Source organism: Mesocricetus auratus, unplaced genomic scaffold (assembly GCF_017639785.1).
Source record: "Mesocricetus auratus isolate SY011 unplaced genomic scaffold, BCM_Maur_2.0 Super-Scaffold_100022, whole genome shotgun sequence".
Taxonomy (NCBI): domain Eukaryota; kingdom Metazoa; phylum Chordata; class Mammalia; order Rodentia; family Cricetidae; genus Mesocricetus; species Mesocricetus auratus.
Window position 1 is genome coordinate 12,016,682 of NW_024429203.1, and position 24,590 is coordinate 12,041,271.

The 24,590-nt window shown below is 47.7% G+C and overlaps 1 protein-coding gene across 1 annotated transcript in view; it reads right to left on the reverse strand.

Moving 5' to 3' along the window:
* The window catches only part of Kcnj5 (potassium inwardly rectifying channel subfamily J member 5), a 30,679-nt gene extending 12,140 nt beyond the window's left edge, over nt 1-18,539 (reverse strand). The window contains exon 1 of the mRNA XM_040730144.1: nt 18,322-18,539. The gene's annotated coding sequence lies outside the window, so the exon portion shown is untranslated. The remainder of the gene's footprint in view (nt 1-18,321) is intronic.
* Between the last annotated feature and the right edge of the window lie 6,051 nt (nt 18,540-24,590).

Below are 24,590 nucleotides of genomic sequence, written 5' to 3' on the forward strand. Positions count from 1 at the left end.
TCATCCCAGAAAATCCTGGCCTCCAATGCTTGTGTGTCCATCAGCTCAAACAGATTTTCAGGGACAATATAGGTAGACTTTTAAAATCAGGTGCTAGGATCAATTCAACCACTCACACATCCATTTGGTGGGTATTAACTGAGGAACTGCTACAATCCAGCCCCTGAACTGGGAGCCTGACACAGAGCAGGGTAGAAGGTAAAACGTAGGTCCAGCCTGCCTGCGCCTTCCATCTTAGCACTGTCCCTTTGTGCCCAAGCTGTGTACAGAACTGTGGGTAGTGGAGAGGCAGGGAGGAAGGCACAGGCCTCCTAGCGTCAAGCTGAGTGTCCCAGCTGCTCTCTTCAAGGCTCGCGCTTGAGCAAACCCTGGCCACCCTGTTTCTGCCCTTATCTTCAGGCTGACCCTTGTGCCTGTGGATGGGCATGATGAAATATCTCTGCAAAGACAGCTTCGAGGCCAGCAAAGAGGGTTGGTGCTTTTGATACGAGTCACAAGTGAGGAGACTCAAAAGAGGCCACATCAAAGGAGCTATATCAGAGACTGCGCGTGAGTGAAACTGACACTCATTAAATAGACTTTGGTTCAAAGGGTTCCCCCCAGACACCCAGCACAGTGCAGAAATCTCTGGAATGCGGGGAGGTCTGGGATGCTAGGGGTCCAGGCATCCCTGTATGGCAGTCTGATAAGAGCAGTACTCAGACTTGGTAGCCCTTTCTGGACAGAGCACTGGGCTGCCAGTTTTCATCTTAGACTAAGTTTCCCAATTATGGACATGAGAATCACAAGCCTTTTCCTGCATTTCTCCTTTCCTTCTCTCACGTGTGCTGGGTTACCGTCCGCATGCCCTGGGATTTGGGACATGTGATAAAGGACATTAGAGGAAGAGGCACAGAAGAGGACATGTCCTTAGTGAGGTATCTGGGTAGTGTGCTGGAGAAGTCCAATGAGCATGCTAGGTATTTAGACAAGGTTTGACAGCACTGGAGACCATTGATGGAGGCAAGGAAAGCATCGGCTGTGCCTCTGTTTAATATTTAGAATACCGGAAGAAAGGGTGGGTGTTTCAGAGCTTTATTTAAGCCCATTAAATGGCCACAATTTCCTTCTAGTTAAAAAAAAAAATCTGAAGTTCACTAGTGGTTTTGATCTGCAGTAAAGATTAGAACATTACATACTATTATCTCCTCCTTTAAGAGTTAATGTTGAGGCTGGGCATGGCAGCACACACCTTTAATTCCAGCACTTGGCAAGTAGAGGGAGGCAGATTTCTGAGTTTTAGGACAGCCTGGTCTACATAGTGAATTACATGACAGCCAGAGCTGTGTAAATTGACCCTGTCTCAAAAAGGAAAAAAAAAATGACAAAAAACATTAACAATGAGTCATTGGCCAAGGGGTTTCCATGGAGTCCCCTACAAAACATCACAGACTACGGTTACTTCCCATAACCTGATGGTAAGGTCCATTGCTGAAGACAACACTTAACTTATGCCAAACATGATGGGCTGGGGCCCATCTAGAAGATTCACTTCCTACTGACTGGAGTTCATGGTGTTGGAAGGCACTTTGCATGCTACCCGAGGAGAAAAGTAGCCATCAGCACCACTCAGTTACAAACCCTGCAACCAACAACAGCACTGGCTGCTCTTCCAGAGGACCTAGGTTCAATTCCCAGCACCCACATGACAGCTCACAACTGTCATAACTCCAGTTCCAGGGAATCTAATGCCCTCTTCTGACCTCTGTGGGCCTTGCCTGAACATAGCACACAGACATACATGCAGGCAAAATACCCATGCACATAAAATTAAAAAAAGAACTCTTTTTTCAAAGCTTTGGCCATGAGGTACTGCTAAGCCTGCCCACTTTACTAAAAAGAGTAGCCTTTCCTTCCCCTCCTTTCTATATGATTTATTTGGATGCCAGCCGAGACTCTGAATGCACAATCCCTGACACTTAGGGCACCCAAAGCTCCTCTCACATCTATCACAGAGCAGCTATCAATCGCTGTGACTGAGCCTGCCTGCTGCTCTCTTGAACTTTGACTTAAATGACATGGCTATCTCGCTTCCTCTTATCCATCCCTTCAGCTTACTTGGTCTACAGGTTTTCTTTGAAACTCTAATAAAATGGTCCTGTAGTGACCAGTCCCCCATTTTAGCAGCCATTACAGGCTAACATGTGCTTGTATGACCTTGCCGCTCCTGTCCTGGTCACTAAGGTCAGATGCCCTTATGGCAAGGAACCAATCAGAAGTTAACTGGCAGGGCTGTGCTTTATGGCTCTGGGTGTGCTTTTTGGACAAGTGCACAACAGTGACGTGCAGAGCATAGCAACCACCCTGGGAGGGCCTATGGGCCATAACAACCAATGGACCAATCAACACAGGGCAGGTCACCCAAACCTGGAAGCACACCAGTCCTGATACTGTTTCATGCCCCTAGACACTCCCCTTATGCTGCCCTTTAAGATTCCTGCCTCGAGGTTGCTTAGGGTCTTTCTCCAGCCATTCGCCATGGTGGCAGGGTGAAGGACCTGAGCTAATGGGGTTAGCTCGTTAAACATCTACAATAAAAGACTCTTTGCTTTTGTATCGAAATGGGCCTCTTGGTGATTTGGGGGTCCAGAATTTGGGCACAACAGTCCTAGAGCTTCTTTCTGAACTCATGTATTAACAAGACTGAGACTCCATAAAAGGAACCCCAACTTCCTCATAACAGCTGCGCTGAGGTGTTAAAACCCAAGAAAGCCCCGAATGGTGGTGCCTGGGCTGCTCTGGTCCTCCAAAGTGTCCCTGAGTAGCAGGGAATGTTAAAGGCATGAGAAACGTTGTCTATATCCTGCACAGAGAAGGCACGTTTAACCAGGCAGAATTCTCAGATGCCCCTACGATCCCGATCCCTATCCCTATACACACTCCCTGAAATCCCAGGACTTGGGTATACTGCTCTCATGGTTGGTACAGTTTGAAGGTGATGTCAACCTGGTCTAATGACAGCCACCCTCTGAGGGACTTTCCCAAAGCAGGAGTCACTCGGTTTCTTCTTTTCTTTAAAGATGGAAGGGTCTACACAGTGAGTAAAGTGGCCGCCTCTGGGGACAGACGGTAGCCGGTGATGGTTGGCAAGGCAGCCACACTCCTAAAAGGGCAAAGATGATTTTTCACATCCCCGGGAGCAGGGGAGAGGAGCTCGGGCTACCTAAGAGAACTGCACAGGGTGGTGGTCACACAGTGACTGCACCTCTGATGCTAAGTGAACGCTGCTTTGATTCTCGAGTCTCGAGTTAGGTCTGTGGCCATCTCTTGTGGAGGAAATGGCACAGTGCAGACCTGGATGCTCAGTGGAGGATTGGCCAGCCACAAGATCGCCTCAGTCCACAGTCAAGGCAGGTGAGCCAATGGGCTCCTGAGTCTGTGACTCCGTCCCCATCGTCAGGCAGATTTTTGTCTTTGTTTTACAAAAGGGGAAAACAGGAGCTTCTAAATCTTCCCAAGGGTGATGGTGTGTTGTTTTATACTTACCCCCCTTACACACACACACACACACACACACACACACACACACACACACACACACACTGTAGATTTGGATTCCTCCACTTGCCATACCACAATTAGGAACCCCTGGTCTCATCTCCCCATGAAGCCGCGTCTGGAGAACTTTTTAGACTCTTCCTTTTTGCGGGTCTACCCCAGGCAGAGCTGGGGCGGGTGCTGTGAGCAGTTCTTCTGGGGCTGGCTGTCACATCCCTTAAGAGCTTGCTTACTACTCCTGGGATGCTGCCCCGGATGCTGCCCCTGATTAGAGTTCCAAAGTGTAGAGGGGCTTTGGAGAGGAAGCAGGCCGCATGCGCAGTGGGATCAGGAAAGCCTGGGTGGGGAGGGCAGCTCTGAGCAGTGAGGTGGGCATTAGAATGGGACCCCCTGAGCAGGGCATTTGGGGTCCCTAAAATCTGAGACTTCAGGGTGCAATGAGAACCCAGGAGTTCGGAGACCGAGACTTTCAGCCTGGCCTTGCAGAATGTGAGCGACTCTGAAGCTTTTGTCACCCTCGCAGCATCCCTCCTGGGACTAAACACTCAGTTCTGTTATCGCCACTTCTCTAGCCCACTGGTGGCCATCCAGCTGTCGGGGAAAAGCTCCAGATACATAGGACACAGAACTTATGGCTTGGTTGCCATACGCCGGGAAGTGACTGGGGAATAGGCACAAGAGAGATGCTCTCCCTGGAACAGTGGGGACAGCTGGGTGTGGCCCGCTGGGTAGGGATGGGTTCGTACGATTCAAAAAGAGGCCCAATCTCCTCACTTTGTGGGTCTCTTTCTCAGGGAAGAGTCAGTGTATGCCCTCCCTCACAGTGCAAACCACATTGAGAAGTTGCCTTTTCCTTGAGGGCCAATCTTGATTTCCCAGAGTTTCAAAATTGTAATTCTTAAAGCAAAAACCCCTTTTAGGCCACACTGAGGCTTAACAGCACAGAGACCAGAAGAAGTAAATCTTTAAAAACCCATCAGGGAGGTCCTGAGAAGCCATCTTATTACTGCTATTTGGTCTACCAACTTCGGTGGGATCTAATCTTGAATTCCTGGCTGGTTCACGTAGGTCAGTCTGGGTCACAACACATGGTACTAAGTGTGAAAGCTCAAGGGAGTGAGAAGCAAGGCTTTAACCAGCCTGCCAGCCAATTAGTGAGTTAATGAATTCCTGCTGAACACTGGTGTTTGCCTGGGCCCTGGAGGTAGAGGGACCTAGGAGCTCACCATACTAGCTTTGTCATGCCTGTAATTCACAGAGCTATTGTTGAAATGCAGGTTCTGACTTGGTGAGTCTGGGGTTCTTTGAATCTGCATTTTCCCCAGTGATGCCCCTGTGATACCATTGCTCATGACCCTCAGTTCCTTCCTGAGTGGCAGGGCTGCCCCCACCCTGAGTGCACAGGCCAACCAGCTCTGGTTCCGGGAGGCTCAAGTAGGCAAGGCCACAGGTCTATTCACTGACTTCAACAAGCTCACACAGTGTCAGGGAACATAGCGGCCAACAGGTCAGCACCATAGAGAATGGTATGAAACCCAAGGCACAGATAACTGGGTGTGGCTGAGTGCATGAGGGAGGATCAGCAGAGCTGCAGCACACAGTGTGTCGGGCCTGTATAATAACTTGGAAATACACACCCAGTCCCGAGTTCTGAGAGCTCAGAATCTCTATTGTCTTTTAGATGCTGGCTGATTGCCCCTGGATGGCCTGGCCTCTGTGGGGAACGGCTCCTATTCTAAATAGCAAAAGACTTGGGCCAGGGCAAGTCTACACTCACCGGAGGGCTAGTGAGACATCTGGTGTGGGGTATCTGAGGGCTTGAGTACTTGCTGCAAAGAAGTTTCTCTAGGATCAAGGGAAATAGTTTCTACCAGCCCTTTATACACGATAATACATGTCTTCTGCCATTGCCCCCACCTTTGGTGGTGACTTAAGATGATGGATCAATAGACCAGGTCCTTCAGTACTAACTGATGGCCCTTCTGATATGACCAGATGTTCTTTAACACTGTTGGAGAGTTAGCATAACCTGTGTCCACACTCCTCCACTCGGGGTTGGACCCGGGGCTGTTTGGCTGGTTCCAATTGCATCCCCGAAGACATCAGTCTGTAATAAATGGCTCCTGCAACATGGGGCTAATACAGACCAGACCTGATAACATAAATACTATTCAGTTCCTACAGAGGAGAGCGGAGCAGCAAAACCTTGCCATGAGGACAGGGGTCAAGCGGGAATAGTGGCTCAGGTATCCAATGCCAAGCCGATCTCTGCACTGGGTGACTATGCACTGCATCTTCTCACACAGGTCTATGAAGTCCCCTTTAACAGCCTCATTTTGCAAATCACAAAAGCACAGCCAGTTAGTAGCTTGTTTGAGGCTGCAGCGCCTGAGTGACAAGGCCAGGTTCCTCTTGACTTCACATGCTCTGACTGCAGGATGCTCGCCATCAACACTGGCCAAGTTGCTCTGCGCTTCCATGGCTTCAAGAAACCTGACCCGGCTTGCCAGACTGGTAGACACCTGACCTGTGCCAGGAAGCCAATTAATATTGACGGCTGTGTTCCCAGGCTGCCAGCAGCATGGATGCTTCTCTGCTCTCACTGGGGCTATCTTCTCCCTGTGCCTGCCTGCTTCCCTCCTGATAACCCCGAGCCATAAGATAGCATCCCCCTGCTCCCAGGTGTCCCTCATCCTTCCAAGGAGATCGAGAGCCCCTGTGGTCTAGGGAGCATCCACCCTTTGGGGCAGAATCACTCACGCTCCCCTCCTTCCCTCTCAGAGGCATCTTCATAGACAGTGGACCCTACAGAGAGGACTGAGGGCGGCAGCCACTGGTTCTGTTCTGGGCTACTCTACAGCAGAGGGAGTCTGCTTCTGCTGAGGGAAATCCTTCACTCCTCCTGAATACCGTGCCTAGTGCAGTGTACATGATGGTGGCAAACAGACCCATGAAGGTTCCGACCTCTGCTGCCTACAAAAGCAGATATGAGGGACCAGTGAGTAATGGCTGCATTGGGCTCTCTCTGGGTGGCCCCGCATAGCTGTTTACCAGTCTTCTGCAGATAACAGGCTTTCCCCTATTTTAACTCAGATGTAATGTGTTCTCACACCTCATTTCACTTTTTTTTGAAATGGGGTCTCACTATCCCAGGCTGGCCTCAAGCCAAGGATGATCTTGAACTTCTGATCCTCCTGTCTCAACTTCTGCGGTGCTGGGATGCTAAGTATGTGCCTCTAAGCCTGGTTTTCATTGGACAACTGTTTTTAAATAAAGACTCGAAGTACTCTTTCTTTTTAGTCTAGGCAAATCACTTATCCAAACAGATGGTAAAGGTAAGCAGAATTGTTCTGAGCTTGGGGGGCACAGGAAGGCACCGTGGGGACTGCAGCAGGCCATGCACACGTGTGGAGGACCTGTGTCAGCATGTCAAGGTGTGCAATCGATGCTGTGGATCCACTTCTTCTCCTCTAGAAAAAGCCAGAAATGAAAAGATGTGGAGATGGAGCTGGGCCTGGTGGCACATGGCTGTAATCCCAGCACTGGGGTGGCTGAAGCAGGATTTTAAGTGTGAGAGCGGCCTTGGCTACATGTCCAGTTTCAGAGCCTACTAGGTTACGTAGTGAGATTCTGTATCAATATTAAAAGGAAAAAAAAAGAGAAAGAATTGAAATTCCATTTTGTGTGATGATAATGGGCTCAAATTTGGAAACACTGTTCAAGGTAAAGAACAAGATGTTTATGAACCAGATTCAGCATCCACCAAGTTATGTTTCTGGGATGCTGAGTGGGAGAGAGGCATCCTCCCTGAATGGGGTACTTTGAGTTATGGTGATCCCGGCACTAAGGGTCCGGATAAAGCCTCACATTTTCCTACATGCTTTTCTCTTCTCATTAGTGCTCAAGCACTGGCCGCCAGTCCTCAGGACAGAAAGAGACAGGGACTTCACTATAGGCGCACTCCCCAACAGAGAGGGGTCAAGGGCTTTCTCCTCTGTTCCCACAAGTCCTTACTCCCTACAGCCTTGTCCCCCCAAGCCCTTGTCATACAGATGGTTTTCCAGGGCACCCCGCAGAGAGGGCCTTTTCCTCATGAGCAAGCACCTTTTCTAGAGGGCCGCAGTGCATTGGGCAATGGGCCATGGTCCTCCATTTCACTAATGGCGGTGGTGAGGTTCTCAACGGGAACAGCGTTCCAATTGCCAATGCAAGTTCTTCAGCGAGGCGGTAAGGACAAGATAGTAGAACAGGTCACCTCTCTGTTGCCTTCTGTCTCAGATGAGATGGATGCCGATCACCAGCAGTCAGCCATGGCGGCATAGCAGGGCTGTGGCTCTCTGCCACATAAGCGGAGCTAAATGCAGGTCCAATGCTTATATCTAGGCTGTTGCTGTTTCTTGGGGGCTCACAAGAACTTGAAGGAGTGCACGGTTCTTTTAACTCTGCTCTAAGTGGAAGGCCCTAGAAAGAGGCTGTCTCATAGCCACAATACTAGTATCTCTTGTGGCTTTAGCAGGGAGTGACAAGCATAGGCCTTGTTCCAGGAGCAGGGCAAGGGGCATGTAGTGGAGTGTAGAGCCAGGGACAATGACTCTAGGAATAGATGGTGTCAGAAGGGACACTTCATCACTGCAGTGATGTATCTGTGAACCGTGCTCTGGTTGCTGGGCTGTGGGGGAAGAGCTCCACCAAAGGCAGCTGTGAGCAGAGACTGGGGTGCGTGAGGGCTCCTCTCCATCAGCCATGTGCAGACTCTGTCCCTGGGGATCTGTCACAGACTTGCCGCCTCCTCTGGCTGCATCCTAGCTGCCTCTGCTGCTCAGAGGAGGGTCCTGAAAATGGTCCTTTAACACACGTCACATTACTGTCAAATCAGCAGGGAGGAAGACAGAGGACTGAAGTTGCGGCACATTTGGACCCTTATGCCAAGGCCAGAGCAACATGCTTAGAAAGGGTGTCTGTGCTGTGTTCCCACAGCGTCAAACTCTCCTAGCTTTTCTTCAAGCGTGTGTCCGGTGTATCTCTTATTATAGTGACTTCTTTGTAGAAAAGCTCTGCAAGTGATGTGGGGTGTGTGTGTGTGTGTGTGTGTGTGCTCTGACAACACTGAACTGGGGCCTTTACCTATGTTAGCTTGACAACATTGTGTAGTAAATATTATGCACCCACTGTGTAGATAGAGACTGTGATTCAGAGCAGGTGGGGAGCTCGCCCACAGTCACATGACAAGACGAATCAGTGCCCAGCACTGAACTCACACTACCCAAGCTTCTGCTTGTCCATCAGAATCCAACGATCTTGGTTATGAATTACAATCGTGCCTCTCCTGGCCACACCTGTTCCCTGGATCACATTTACCCAGTGGATTTCTACCCTTAGTATCCTTCCCTATAAGGAATGAAAACTGCCCATGGGAATCATCACACTGAAGAGACTATTTGCCCTCTGATCCTGCCAAATTCCAGTGTAATATTCCTGGCCCCCTCCACGTGAATCATACTGGCCTGACTACTGTACAGAATTATGGTCATGGGATAGCAATGGTGTCTACAGTTCTTTGGGCTCTTCCAAAGCTCCTTCGCTGACTCATAAGGCTCTGATAGCATTATTCCCATTTCAGAGTTGCATAGTAGAGGTACCTGAGAAAGCACAGATATTGCCCCTCATTCCTAGGAAGTCACCAACAGAAACACTGAGGGACACTGAGTGATTTCATAGCAGGCCTCACAGGTGGCCCTGCCTTCTAGCAATGCAACAAGGGAGCACCAAAGGGTGGGACTGAGACCTCTGGAGCCTAAACTGCCCAGCTGGAGATGGGCATCCTTGGCTGATTCCTCATCACCTGTCTAAGGAAGTTGGAAAGGCCCCAGCATCAGCTTCTTGTATCTGGAGAGAAATAAGTGCCCAATTAGAAGTACTGCAGAATAATCCCCTGGCTATCTTGTCATTAAAGAAAAACAGTCATGACTAAGATAAAAGCAGGGAGAGGACTAAATAGTGTTCTCTGGCATTTTAGGGGGACAGTTGTCTTGTCTGAGACCAGAAGAGGGAGAGACCTTAGGGACTTCATTTGGAGAAAATACGGAGATGAAAAAGACTGTTGGAAAACTATTTGAGTAAACCTGTGGAGAGGACCACTAGCGTCCTTAAACTGGAGTGTTTCCTGGCCCAGCCTGGAGAGCTGCTGGGGCTGTCCACATCCCCTCACACCCATTCACTTTGACACTCGGCTGTGGTGTGCTTGCTTAGTGCACAGGTACCCTTCCAGACCTCTTGCAGAAGATGTATGAAAAAAATCATCAATAAAAAGCATGAAAATCAAATTAATTCCTTTTACATTTTCCCCACATTTGTATCTGTCTAATTTTTTTTCTTTTTAAGCCTGCCATCTCCATGAAAGCAAATACCATACTCCTAATGCATGCCTTCATTGTAACCCCTCACTGTGTGAATTCTGCATTAAATAATAAAGAAGATTAATAATTAGAGAAAAGATTACTTGTTTCCTCTCTAAGGCCTGGGGGACAGATTTCCTGGGCTAGTGCCAATTTGTCAGGGATGATTCGAGCATATCACATAGAAGGGAGAGAGGACAACAGCAAGAAAGCAGATAGGATGAATATGAAAATGTTTATGTAAAGGTGAAAGGGTTGGGTGTGAGGGGGCAGAAATTGGCCATGAGCCAGGAAGAAGCAGGAAACCAGGGTACAGTTGGTATGGCCCCCTGAATTACAGCTGAAACCTACTGCGGATGGGAGGGCATGACACACTAATCTGAACACTTTGTGTGGCTTCAGACGGAGTTGGTAGTACTTTCCTGGTGTCTGGTTGAGGAAACAGGCACGAAGTGTGTGAACTTCATCAAAGCACCAAGTGTAGTTCTAAGTTTAAAGCCAGGCTGCCCCGTCTTAGAGTGTCCCTCGGCGTCTTAGGAAAACAAGGGAGAGAGAATGGCCTCAGATCCCATGGCACAGGGAGGGTATAAATGTCTTGGGAGAATTAACAAGAAAGGCAAAGGCAATGAGAACAGGAGAATAATAGAGGGCTATAGGACTGGAGACAAGAGTCGGGAAGCAGCCAGGGAGTTGTGGCACAGGCTTTCAATCCCAGCACTCAGGAGGCAGAGGCAGGCGGAACTCTGTGAGTTCAAGTCCAGCCTGGTCTGCAGAGTGAGTTCCAAGACAGTCAGGGCTACACAGAGAAGCCCTGTCTTGAAAAAACAAAAGCAAAAACAAAACTAAAAAGAGTTGAGAAGCGAAGGATGAAAACGAACCAAGGAGAACTACAGAAGAGTCTGCCAGAGGTCATATGTCAATGTCTACTTCCTGGGACACCCTTGTTGTCCGCCATCTTCAATATTTTCTATGCTGTTTCTGCGTGGTTGTTGTCTGACCCATTTTCCAGGAAGTGAACTGAGAAATCAAGTGATTTTCAGTGTCCTACAATTAACTTCTGGCAGAGGGGGAAAAGAACTGCTGATGACTGCAAAATGATGGAAGAAATCAAAGGAGAGCTAAATGAATGGAGGAACACACCGAGTCTGTGGATTAAAATAATAAGTGTGATAAAGATAGGGACTTTCCCCAAGTTGACTCGAAGTTCATCCCAAGTGTTTTCTTTTACACATAGATAAGATTTTGCTAAGATCTATTAGAGGGACAAACAGATTAGCATAGATAAAAGAACTTGGAAAAAGAAAATAAGAATAAAACAGAAGGGATTGATCTCCTCAGTTTCATGACTTACTAGACAGCTACAGTAAACAGGAATGTAGTGTTAGAAGGAGACACACTTAGATCAAAGGAGACCTTCACAAAGATGCTGATGACTGCAAAATGATGGAAGAAATCAAAGGAGAGCTAAATTCATTGGAGAAAAGATAATCTTTTCAACAAGTGAGGAAGGGGTGGTCTGATGATCATGGGGGGGAGAATGAACTGAAATCTCTGGCTTTATTAAAAAAGGAAGAAAGAAGGAAAGGAAGGAAAAAAGAAAGAAAGAAAGAATGAAAGAAAGAAAGAGGGAAGATCCTCAAAATGGATCTTAGTTGTTAAGAGTAGGAAAAGGCGGGCTTGAGGGATGGCTCAGTGGTTAAGAGCACTGGTTGCTCTTCCAGAGGTCCTGAGTTCAAGTCCCAGCAACCACATGGTGGCTCACAACCATCTGTAATGAGATCTGGTGCCCTCTTCTAGCGTATACATAATATATAAATAAAATCTTTTTTTAAAAAAAGGGTAGGAAAAGGCAGCTGCGCAGAGTTCTTACACTTGACATTAAAAGAGTAATCCATAAAACACAGAACTGACAATGTTCAACTGAACTGAAAACGTCTGCTTTGGAAAAAAGGCTTTCTGTGGAGATGAGAAGGCAGATTCCTGAGTAGGAGAAATACTTGCAGAGTGTGTACTCGACGAAGGACTAATGCACACACTACATAAAGCACACCCCAAATCGAACAGAGAAACAAAGAGCAATCCTATTGGAAAACAGGCCCAAGACATTGTATGACGTCAGCAGAGAAACAAAGAGACATCCTATTGGAAAACAGGCCCAAGACATTGTATGACGTCAGCAGAGAGCAAGTGAGCATGCTGGAAGGTGCTAGTTCATTGTCCATGGAAAAATTGCAAGCAAACACAGTAAGCTACCGTGCACCCCTGACAGGAAGGCTAAAGTACAGAGGTGACAGCAAATGTTGGCAGGGATGCAGAGAAACCGGGCCACTCATCACTGTTGGTGATGAACGCAAAATAATGGAATCGCCATGGAAAACAGTTTAATTTTTTTAAAAAGATTTATTTTGTTATTCATTGGTGTATATGTGTGTGTATGTGTGTATGTGTGCATGCGTGCACATGGGTTATAGGAGGTTGTGAGTTACCAGATGTGGGTTCTGAGAACCAAACTCCAGCCTACAATGCGAGTTCATAACAACTGAGCTGTCTATCCGTCTCCTTGACTTAAAAAAAAATTAACTAAATATATCAATACCATATGACCTAGAAATTACACTTCTGGGCATTTACTTTGGAGAAATTAAAGCTTATGTTCACATAAAGCCAGTTAATCAATATTAATAGAAGCATTGTTCATAATAGTTTTGAATTGGGACCAACTCAAACGTCTTTTAATGGGTGGGTAGTTAAATAAATTGTGATATTTTCATATAATGGACTCTCACCAACAATATATGCACACACGCACACACACATATACACATAAATGTAAAGAGAAGCTTTTTCTTTGAGAGAAGCCTTCCCGCCAGCCTGGTTCTAGAGCCGCATCAGTCCCAAATAAACACACAGGAGGCTATATTAATTATGAAGCTGTTGGCCTTGCTTGTTTCTTACTGGCTAGCTCTGACTTAAGTAATTACCCCATAATTGTTAATCTAAGTATGTCCCCTACCGGAGGACAGTTCCGGGCTTCTACCCATGGCGGTTACATGTTGACTCTCCTGTGTTTCTCCTTCCCAGAATCCTCCTGGACTCCTAGTCCCACCTATCTAGATTCCTATTGGCTCAACAGTGCTTTATTAACAAATGTACAGGACTTCCCCCATCACATAAACAGATACATATACACAAATGAATCCAAATCCCCAGGTAACTGAATTGAGTGAAAACAGTCACATGGAAATGTATCATCCTATTTATATTATATTCTTGATGTTTAAAAAAAGATTGAATAGAGGGCAGACTAGTAGCTGCCAGGGTTGAGGAGATGGGAGGGAGATTAATGAGGAAACATACAAGATGCCCATATGCATGTAAGAATAGTAAGTATAGCTTTTTTTTTTTTGAGACAGGGTTTCTCTGTGTAGCTTTGTAGACCAGCCTGGCCTCGAACTCACAGAGATCCTCCTGCCTCTGCCTCCTGAGTGCTGGGATTAAAGGTGTGTGCCACCACCACTTGGCATAAGCATAGCTTTTTTAATTAAAAAGTTTTAAGTCTTTTTTATTATGTATACAGTATTGTGCCTGCATGTACACCTGCACACCAGAAGAGGGCACCACATCTTATTACAGATGGTTGTGAGTCTCCACGTGGTTGCTGGGAATTGAATTTAGGACCTCTGGAAGAGCAGCCAGTGCTCTTAACCTTTGGGCCATCTCTCCAGTCCCGTAGCAGTTTTATTGGCAACCATTTGGTCAGTTTTGCAAGCTGTTACTGTTGAGAGAAAGCAGGTGGAGATACGGTAGAGTGATCTGAGGGTCATCTCTCACATTACACACGATTCTATAATGATCTGAAGAGTAAAAGCAAAACTGCTAAGAACCTGCTTGTTTTAAAATTTTTATTTCTAGTTTACGTGCATTGGTGTTTTTCGCCTGCACGAATGTCTGTGTGAGGTGTCAGATCTTAGAGTTACAGACAGTTGTGAGCTTCCATGTGGTGCTGGGAATTGAACCTGGGTCCTTTGGAAGAGCAGTCAGTTCTCTTAACCACTGAGCCATCTCTCTAATCCTGGTTTTTATTAGAAAGTTTTAGAAAAGAAATGAGAGAGTGATGAATGTACTGAAAAGAAAAGAAACAAAAGGAAGCAACTGAGTCAGCAAGGCCCTGAAGGGCAGGTGTAACCAGAGAACAGGAGAATAGAGTAGCCTGGGTCCAAGATCCCAGCTGAGGTGGGAAAGGAAGGAAGGAGAGAGGGGGAAATAGAGTGGTATTGATGTAAATGAGTCAGAAGTGGAGGAAGAGCCCACTTGAGTCGGGGCCAGACTCCCAGGACCGCCAGGGACCCACACCACACCAATTCTCAGCCCCTGCCCTTCCATCCGGTCCCCTTACTGTGTCTACGCCTACTGATTCCTCTCCAAGCTGCCTGGCCACCAGAAGATCTATTTTTGCCAGGTCCCACAGAAACCGTCCCTGCAACCCTTAGTTGAGGCTGCCCTCAACTAAGGCTGTTGTGTCTCCTGTCACTTCCCAACTAGGCTACAATTTATAGCCCCTCCCAGGGTGGGGCAGGCAAGGTGTTCTTGCACAGGGCAGGAGGCAGGAGCTTCACTCATATTTTGAAGGGACAGGAGTGTTATGTTTTTTTTTTCTTTTTAGTTCATGTAATGAAGATTGATTTACAAAACAACCAAGCCCATATGACCAAGGTCGGGAAGACATGGGCACTTCGGTGTTCAGCAGGGTTTCTGTGCTGCTGTGAAAGTTAGCTGGCTGTCATGACAGCTTCCCTACGTAAGGGCCCTAGGGACACTGATGGCTTCTGTTGCACTAAAGACAGCTATACCACGTGCAAGTTGCTCTTCTGATCCACTCCCCAGCAAGTTTAAATATCAAATACTTAGTGGCCAGAGCTGGCGTCAAGAAGGGTGAGGGACAAAATCTCAGAACAGAGGCGTGGCCCCAGATGGCACCCGAGTCCTCTTGGTTCTGGCTTCTCTCCTTTTCTTCTGAGCAGAAGAAACAGTGAAAGATGGCTGCACTCAGGTCTCCCTGCTTGTAAGACTGGGAGACTGAAATTCGAGAGAAGCTGAGACATAGCGCTCCCAGCACCAACAGCCGAGTCAGGGCCAGGAGCCTGCCAGACCCAGCCCAGCTCCTTCCTGCATCATCTATCCCAGACTCTGACCAGCCTACAGGTTTGTCCTTGGTGACCAGGAAGTGCTGTTGTTACCTGCTAACTGGTCAGATTAACCCTGACCTTTGCTCCCAGCCTGCTCTGGTCCCCAGTGACAGTAGAACTTAACATTTAAGCTCCAGCCAGGATCTCCAGGGTCGCGTGTTAAAGGTTTGTTTCTGACATTTAGCTTTAACATAGCTCTTGGCAAAGGTTGCTGTCACCCTGGGCCCTGATGACAAGAATAGCTCCCTTATCGGAAAGTCGGGGTAGGCGGAACCAGACACCCAAGGACAGCCACCCAGTCCCTTCCGTTGGGTTTCCTTTCCTTACTTTTAAGATAATTTCAGAGAAAGCCACTTCCAAAGCTGTCGTGGAAAAAAAAACATTTAGGTAATTTTATTCAAGTTTCTCCGTGTAATTCTTTGTATCTGAACTCTCATTCTCCTGTCTCTAGAGGGGAAGAAAGGAAAAAAGAAAGAAAATGTTTTCCGTGGCTGACAGGTGTCTTAGAAAACAGGTGATGATGGGTCCCTTTCAGAAACACTGTCTCTCAGTGACCAGGTCACAGTGAAAAGCTTCATCTAAGAACGAGTACACTGAGCCACCCACGGAATCCTGCTCCCACTCAGTTTCTTTCCATTGTCCTCCACTCCTGGCCTAAAAATTTGGTCAATATTGGCTTGGAAAATACAGGCAAGCTTTAGCTAATATCCTTAATGGAAAATCCTGCCTAAAGGATTACATTCAAAAGGTTCCAAAAGTTATTTATTCCTGGTTTCCTGGTGCAGGCTAGGTGATAGACCTGATCCTGAACTGATTCTAAATAACATTGAAAAATGGATGGAGTTTTCAGGTACATGAAATACACACACACACACACACACACACACACACACACACACACACACACACACACTCACACACACACTCCAGTGGCTTGGCCCCAGAAGGCATGCAGGATCCCAGCACCTTAAAAGTGAGTGGAAACAAAAGCCTGGACACCCTGCTATATAGTGAACTTCATCACAAATGACCACAGCAGCCTTGAAGGCTCCTCAATTGATGAGCCAGAGACCCAGTCACACAGTTGCAGAGAACCCCAGAGAGAGCTTGCAGCCTACAGGAAGCAAGGATGTAGTCACAGGGACACATTGGTGTTCTTCATGCCCAGGATGTGGAGGATAGCCCAGGGGAGTCTATACCCTGCTGACATCTGACTTTATGCAGAGTAGCTGTTTCAGCTTTGTGGCAGTTTTGGACAGAAGAGAAGACCAGCTCCCTCCATCTCCTGCCCTCCCTCCTGTCTTCTCCCCTCCCACAGCTGACCTGCTTGCTAGATGGAGCATAGAACGCACTCATTTTATGCTTAAAGCAGACACTCTCCTAAGCAAGAAATGCTGCTTCTGAGTGACCAGCAGTTGGCAGCTGTCTTGGAGAAGCAACATCAGAGTGCTGGGCCCTTATTCTGTTGGAAAGTTGGTAGTAAGTCTGGGGAAGATGGCTGGGTGTTGTTGGAGGATGAAGTTGTTTCTGTGATAGTTCCTTTTCAATAGTGGTCTGATTCCGTTGTGCTCCCAAGCACACCCTGAGCCCAGGATCTCCCACTGGAAGCAGAGCCTTCCCCTGTAAGACTAGTACATGTTCAATAGTCTATGATCCCAAGGAGTCTAGTCAACCCTTTTATGTCAGATCCCAATCCAATCCTCTTCTGAACCCCACAGCATCAATCTATTCTGTTCACCTGATAGAGCCTAGGAAACCCTGGGATGGGATTTAAGACTGCATTCATCTAAAGCTTTCGGGGCTCATGCTTGTAATCCCAGCACTCCAGAGGCAGAGGTGGGCTGATCTCTGTGAATTCAAGGCCAGCCTGGTCTACACAGTGAGTTCCAGACCAGCAAGAGCTACACAGTGGTACTCCAACTCTCAAAATAAGCATCAGTGGGGATGGGGGAGACTGTCCCTAAGCAATGACACAGACTGAGAAGATTGGAAGTGTCCCCTTCCGGCCCAGAGCTCCTTTTGCTACAATCCCTTCTAGAAAGAGGAAAAGCAAGCTCCGCCTTCAGGATCTGTGTCCAGGTTAAGTCACAGAATGCTGTCTCAGCTCAGCACCCTAGTTCCTTAAGTATCAGTTGCTCTCCCCGACTTTCCCACGTGGGAATGTGCTCTGTGAAGTTGGCAGCTTGCTATGTACAAGAACAGGTATGTACGATCTGGAATCTGATTCCGATGAGAATTTCCTGCCATAAGCTGTGTACTCATTAAGTTACTCATCCTCCCTGGGCTGCTGTTTCTAACCTGTAGGCTAGGCGTGGTGGTCCCTGCTTAATTAAAGGGAATCAGAGTTCTCGGGAAACATGCAGAGTCCCACAGGTCATTTGGTATTTGAAAGGGCCCCTGGTTCTTAGTAGGGATGCTGGGCAAGCTAGATCCTCCACTCCCTCTTGGGGGTATCCTGAGGAGCCAGCACTAACCAAAGTCTGCTCCACGGCCCCAGGACAAGATAGCCCCTCCCAATGGTCTGCCCTTGCCTTTGAGGGAAGCCCTGTCAGAAGTAAGGGCTAAGGAGCAGATCTCCAGGGAGAGACAGTGTCAAGAAAAAAACAACAAAACAAACAACAAAATTACTCTGACAGTGTACTCGCCCTCCTCCAGTTTTTATCTCTAACCTTTTCTTTTCTTTTTTTAAGGATAGCAAAGCTGTTTTAAAAAGAAAGAAAGCGTGCAGGTAGCGGCCAGAGCAGAGAGAGGGCTGCCACAAAACAGAGGCTTTCCAATTTGATCAGAAAGCAGCTGAGTCTAAGGTTCAGGGGGTCGACCCACCAGGCCATCTCGGCCCCCACTTGAAGGTTGAGGTGCTACTGGGAACAAGGTTCTCTATTTCTCCTCCCACAGCCGGGCCTGGCGAGTCAAAGATGGAAGGTTTCGGGCGCCCAGGTATCCGGGTCTGGCGCCGGGAGCAGGGACGTTTACAGTCCTCGGAAAGCTGGACTCATCTCCCAGCGCGTAAGGCCAGCTCTAGTTTGCTGAACTTTGGACCTCGGGATCTTGTTCCCATCCCATCGCTACCTGGCAGGCTCACCGGTGCGGGAGGTGGGAGTTGGGGGTGGGCTTGTTTTCAGAACCAAAGGACCCCCGGCTCCAGTCCGGCTTGGGGAGTCGCTGAGCTGGAGAGGGAAGCAAGAGAAAAGGAGACAACTTACTTGGAGAGAAGGGAGCTTCTCTGAACCCCTGGGGCTAACTTCTGGTCGTCCTTCCTTGGCGGTGCAGGTGGCGCTCAGGGCTCTCCCGGGGATTCCCTAGCCTCAGGCATTGCCGACCTACTGGCCGCAGCCCTGAGCTACTCTGAAGTCGCAAATCCTGCCAGCCGAGGCGTCTAAACCTCCTACGCGGCTTCACCGGTCTGCCTCGCCCTTCTAGCTAGAAAGAGCTGCGGGAAGCTCTCTGCTGTCCCTCTCCTCCCCGCCCTCCTCTCTTCTCCCGCCCCATCCCCTCCCGTCCCCCTGGGTTCTCCTCCCTCTGTCCCCCTACAATTGAATCTCTGGATAACAACGCGATTTAAAGGGCCACAGGCAAAGGAGAACCACAAGGAAAGGCAGTAATGGGGGATATGCATGCACAATGGGGCAGATAGTGGAGATGGGTGGGGGCTGTTGGTCTTGGGGTTGTAGTCACTTGGGAAGGAGTCGGGTGCTGGAGGCTGATCGGAGAGAGCTAGCAGCCTCCACCCTACTGTCTCGCCCACTGTTACCCTCTTCTTCCCTCTCTTCCTGGTCCTCCCTGGCGATGTTCCTGGGTTCTAGCTACTCAGCATGTGATGGCCACGGCGCAGGCCAACGTGAGTGTGTGAGAGCGTCCCGGGTACGTTTGGGATGGTTCGCGTGTACATGTGTGTTTGTGTGATCGCCCGTGTGTGCGCCGCTGTACGTGTGTGAGCGCCTCCTGCGAGTGTGTGAGCGCCCAGGGGGACCTGTGTTTAGAGGCTGCGGAGGAGCAGACAGGAGAAACTCTTAGGGCAGAAAATGCAGGCTCGGAGCCTTGCAGGGACTGCCCCGTCCCACTGGGGCGCTCTGAAGGGGGTGTTGGAAGAACTTCCATGCCTTTCCAGAGACCCGATGCAGCAGGTGGGGACAGTCCTAAGGAAATCGGGAGTCACAGTTCTGTTGACTCCTCAAGCTATATCCCCAGGCTCACGAGTTTGTCTCTTGTAGCCAGACTGGATTCTGAAGGTCTGAACCTCCCGGCTGGAGGTGAAAGTCTAGAGAAGAGAGAAGGGAAATGGGTCTGTGGTCGGGGCATTCTGCTTAGGTCCCTTCTCCTAAGCAGCCTGAAACTAGATGGGAATGGCAGGAAAATGGCCTTCCATAGAAGGACAAGTGAGACCCGAACCATTTCCTGGTAAGGTGGGTGGCCTTACCTCCCACTGCCCCACTCTCTCTCTGTCTCTTCCCAAAGGTCCTTTACATAAAATATTAAAACCATAGTGTCATTTCTGAGATGAAGTATATTAATGAGTATACTAAATGGGAGTCTGTACGGTAATAGTATTAATGGGCACAGTCTTGAATTTCCATGTTTCATTAAGCAACAAACCCACCCACCTTCCAGTCCTGTTCTTGTATCATTCTGTGTCCAGGATGTCTGCACCTGACCCCGGATCGTTTCATTTTCTGTGCAACATTCTTCATGTGTACACCCCACTGGCCGCTGCTCTGGGGCTGAACATCCTTCCGGGATCCATTGTCTGTCTCTACGCAGCCCAGATTCTTCTTCTTGCTGTCAGAACTCCCCTTCCCCCTTTGTGGACTCCTGGCCTTGAGCAAAGAACTCTAGTCTTCAATTCTAGTGAACTGTAGGAAAGACAGACAGAAATGTCACTCTGTCTGGGGAGGGCCAGCAGGTGACTGTCTGCTGGTGCCTTTGGGGGAGCCTATAGAACTCAGTGGTATTAGCTCCAGCCCCCCTCTGTCTGTTACCCAGCCTTTTGGGTTCAGCTCTCGTTGACTCCTAAGGCAAACATAGCCTGACTGTGTATGTGTATCTCCAGGCCCCAGGTCCTGTGTTTGGGAGAATATTTATCATGTGAATGATGGCTATGACAAGGAAGCTGGTTTATTCAATGACAAGGAGAAACATGCCTGCCACTGGGCCTGAGTGAACTATTCAGTCTTGCTGGAGAGCAACCCACAGTCCTGTCCCACCCAGGAACAGAGCTGAGTGCCACGGGGCCAGCACCTGCCCCTGGTTAATCACTGTGGCCTGCTCTGTTAGCCACGAAATCTGTCTGTCCCTCAAGGGACTTTGACTGTCTCTGTGCTCATCTCATTGTCCTACTTAGGGTTACTATTGCTGTAATATAATACTGTGACCAAAAGCAAGTTGGGAAGGACAGGGTTTATTTGGATTAAGCTTCCATCCACATTATAGTCCACCACCGAAGGAAGTCAGGACAGGACCTCAAACAGGGTAGCAATTGAGGTAGCACCTGGTGAGGAAGCAATGGAGGGTGCTGCTTGCTGGCATGCTCACCATGGCTTCCCCAGTCTGCTTTCTTACTTATAGAACTCAGGTCCACCAACCCAGGGATGGCACCACTCACAATGGTCTGGGTCCTCCCCCATCAATCAACTAAGAAAATGTTCTACAGTCAGATCTTATGAAGGAATTTTCTTAATTGAGGTTCCCTGAAGGCAAGGGTTTAAATGAGTTCACCAAGCCCAAGATTGTAGAGTGAAGCCTTCCTGTCAGCTTGGTTCCAGAGCTGCATCAGTCCCAAATGAACACACAGGATGCTATATTAATTATGAAGCTTTTGGCCATTTGCTTGGTTTCTTATTGGCTATCTCTGACTTCAGTATTTACCCCATAATTGTTAATCTAAGTATTTCTCTTGCCAGAGAAATGGGTCCGGACCTCTTATTCCTATGGTGGCTACATCATGACTGCCTGTGTCTCTCTTTCCCAGAATCCTCCTCAACTCCTAGTCCCACCTATCTTGCTTCCCTATTGGCCAACAGTGCTTTATTGACATATACGCAGGACTTCCCCATCACAAAATAAATGATAAATAGGTGTTTTATTAGGAAAGAACTCACACAGATAAGAGTAAATAACTACCTAGATCTTCCTGCTCCAGAATTGCAGTCTCTTCTCTTCCAATGCTTTCCACAACCCAAGAGAGTGCAAGCCCACAGCTCTTCTACTTTATAATGGGTCTGCACCTGAAACCACGCCCAAAGGGTGTGGTCACTACTACAAGTTTACTGGTAAGGCACGATGCCCCTACAATTCCCTTTTTGTCTAAAGAAAAAGGTTTTAAGTCTGATACAAAAACTATATACAATGACAATGATGCCATTACATTTCCCTCCTTTTAGATGGCTCTAGCTTGTGTCAAGCTGACATAAAATTGACCAGAGCACCCATTATGTGCTGGTTTGACACTCAGCAGATAGTATTTAACGCTTTGATTTCCTAGCTGCCATGAGAAGCCATACTGCTCTGAGATCCAGCTAATGCCCACATGAGGCATCTGCTGAGTCTCCATGTTCTGTCCTGTAGCAGCAGTGGCCTTTGGATTAGCATAGAGAACAAGCTGTTCTTTCTTGATGGAGCATGGCAGAATTCGTAATAAAACAGGATGCTCTGGGCAGTACTGCTTTGACAATATCCCATCAATGTTGGAACCTCTAACTGGAGATGGAAGAAAAATCTATGCCCAGTTTTCAGCTTAGACCTGGTGGATGGAATTCTAGTCCTGACTGGTTCACAAATTTAAGGTGCTCTGGAATTTTCTAGGCCAAGTCCGTGAGAGAGCCCAAGTGGCATCTGAGGATAGGTGGCACTACCGCTTAGAGAGTCTGGAAGGTGCAAAGTGAGCCTTTCATCGTCTGGAAATTAATGGGAGGTAAGAAAGCAGCAGAGCTGGTGTGTGTTAGCACCGTCACCGAGAGAGCAGCCTCTGCCCCTTTCATTTGCTTCTCCTCCCTTCTTTCCTGAGCAGCAGCTGGATTCACAGCTAAAGGTTTTCTCTTCAGACTATGACACCTACAGGAAATCATTTTTTCTCCTATTTATAGAAATTTCATTTGCATTCATGAGGCCGGTAATGTCTCATGAATATTTCCTGCCAGATAAAATATTAATTAAAAGAATTTGTTGAGTTATATACTCTGAAATCCTAACTAAATCTCTTCTAAAACAAATATTTTAAGTACTTTTTTCTCATTCTAGGAGAATCTCTCATCCATTACTGTGTATGTAAGCTCTCCAGGAACAACAGTTATCAAACAATGAAATATTTCCCAAGAGCTAACTAATAGTCAGATGACATCCATGCAATTTACTACTAAACCCCCTATAGAAAAACTCCTTTTTCTTCAAGAATTAACAACCTGAATGTGCTTCTTCTTTTCTTAAGGTTTCTTTCTGCTAAGATTGCAAGTACATGCCTGCTGGGCAGTGGTGGCGCACGCCTTTAATCCCAGCACGCGGGAGGCAGAGGCAGGCGGATCTCTGTGAGTTCAAGGCTGGGCTGGACTCACAGCCTCCAAAACAACACAGAGAAAACCTGTCTCGTAAAAGCCAAAAAAAAAAAAAAAAAAAAAAAAAAAAAGATTGCATGCACACACACACACACACACACACACACACACACACACGCAGAGAGAGAGAGACAGTGATATCCAGCCAGTGACCACTGACCATGTACACAGCAGTCCTTCCTCATTCACTATTACACTTGGTCTGGTTTCAGTTACCAGCAGTCAGCCATGGTCTGAATAAATCAAACGGAAGATTTCAGAAATACTCAATTTATAGATTTTAAGTTGCATGCAATTCTGAGTCGCATGGTGAAATCTCACACCACCTCACTCTGTCCCATCAAGGCACAGGTGTCTGCACTGTATGAGAGACCACTCCCTGGGCATGTACCTGGTAAGCAATGTTAATGCCAAGATATCCCTACCTTGCTTAATAAGATCTCTGAAGCAGCAGTGTAGTAATTAGATGGCACAGATTCCACAGCCAAATATTGATTCCTTGTCAGCGAGATGGTGAAAGTTCCCAACTTTAGAAGGAAGAATTTTCATTCACCCAAGGTTGGTGCAGTTTTAGTAGTAAATAAAAAGAAAGAAAGAAACTCCTGTCTGTGGAGTTTCAAAGAAGGGGAAGGAAATTTGTGCTAGCTTTGCTGTTACATGAGGTGTATATCTCGATGTGGTTGAACTGGGGGATGTGCACTTAGTTTGGTTGGAGAGGCCTTACCCATGTGTAGGGAAAGCGGCAAGTGTTCAGGTATTCTCGGGGGATCTGGAGACAGGAGGAGGTTAAGGGAATTGTGAGTCATTTCACATTCACCAACAGGCCTGCGGTTCTGGAGACACTTTAATAGATGCTGTAAGAGGAGATAGAAAGCATAATGGACTTGGATCAAAAGCACCTCCTAAACCGGGCGGTGGTGGCGCACACCTTTAATCCCAGCACTCGGGAGGCAGAGGCAGGCGGATCTCTATGAGTTCAAGGCCAGGCTGGACCGACAGCCTCCAAAACAATACAGAGAAACCCTGTCTCGTAAACCACCCCCCCAAAAAAGTGCCTCCAATAAACTGGCAAGGTCAGCAGGTGTACAGGGAAAGTTGGACTCACAAGGTGGGTTTAAATTCCTCCTGGATTCTTGGGTGATGGCGTGGAGCAGATAACAATGTTAAAGAAGCCCAGAGAGGGCAATCCAGCAGTCGGCTGGGGCTGAGTCCTGGCTGCCAGGCTGGGAAGAGAACAGGCCTGGGAAGGATGCTGGGATTTTCACAGGAGAGAGGTTGGATATGAACCAGAAATGGTCAGGTGAGTTCCCCGGGCTCAGGGACTGGAAGTGTGTGGTGTTGGGGAGGGAGGTGCTTCAGGGACATTGGAAGAGGACTGATGTAGCAGACTGCAATTAGCTGAGTGTCTACTATGTTCTCAACTCCACTAGAGGCTCCTGTAAGCAATTGCCTGCCACTTTCTCAACAGTCTTTGGGGACAGAGTCAGAGGAGAAAGTGAACTCCCCACTGGTGTAGCCATCAGTGGTGTCTCAGAGCTCTTAGAAGAACCCTTAGATTTGAGGATGGTATTTCTAATTGTGTCGGAGTGACCAAACACCCTGAAATCCTAGCCACTAGTACCTTGGTGTTGTACTAGTGGCTGTATTTGGAGACAAGGTCTTTTTTTTTTTTAATTAAAAAAAAAGTTAGTACACAGGAGACAGGGCCTTTAAAGAATTAATTAAATCAGTGTGGGGATATTGTGGTGAGCTCTAATCCAATTTGTCCTATGCCCTTATAAAGAGAGGACATTTGGACACAGAGACACAAGGAATTGTTAGATACAGGGGAGCCACAAAGAAAGGACAATTGTATACAAGCTGAGGGGACTCATGAGGAAACGGGCCTTCAGCACCTTGATATTGGTCTCACAGCTTCTGTAACCTTA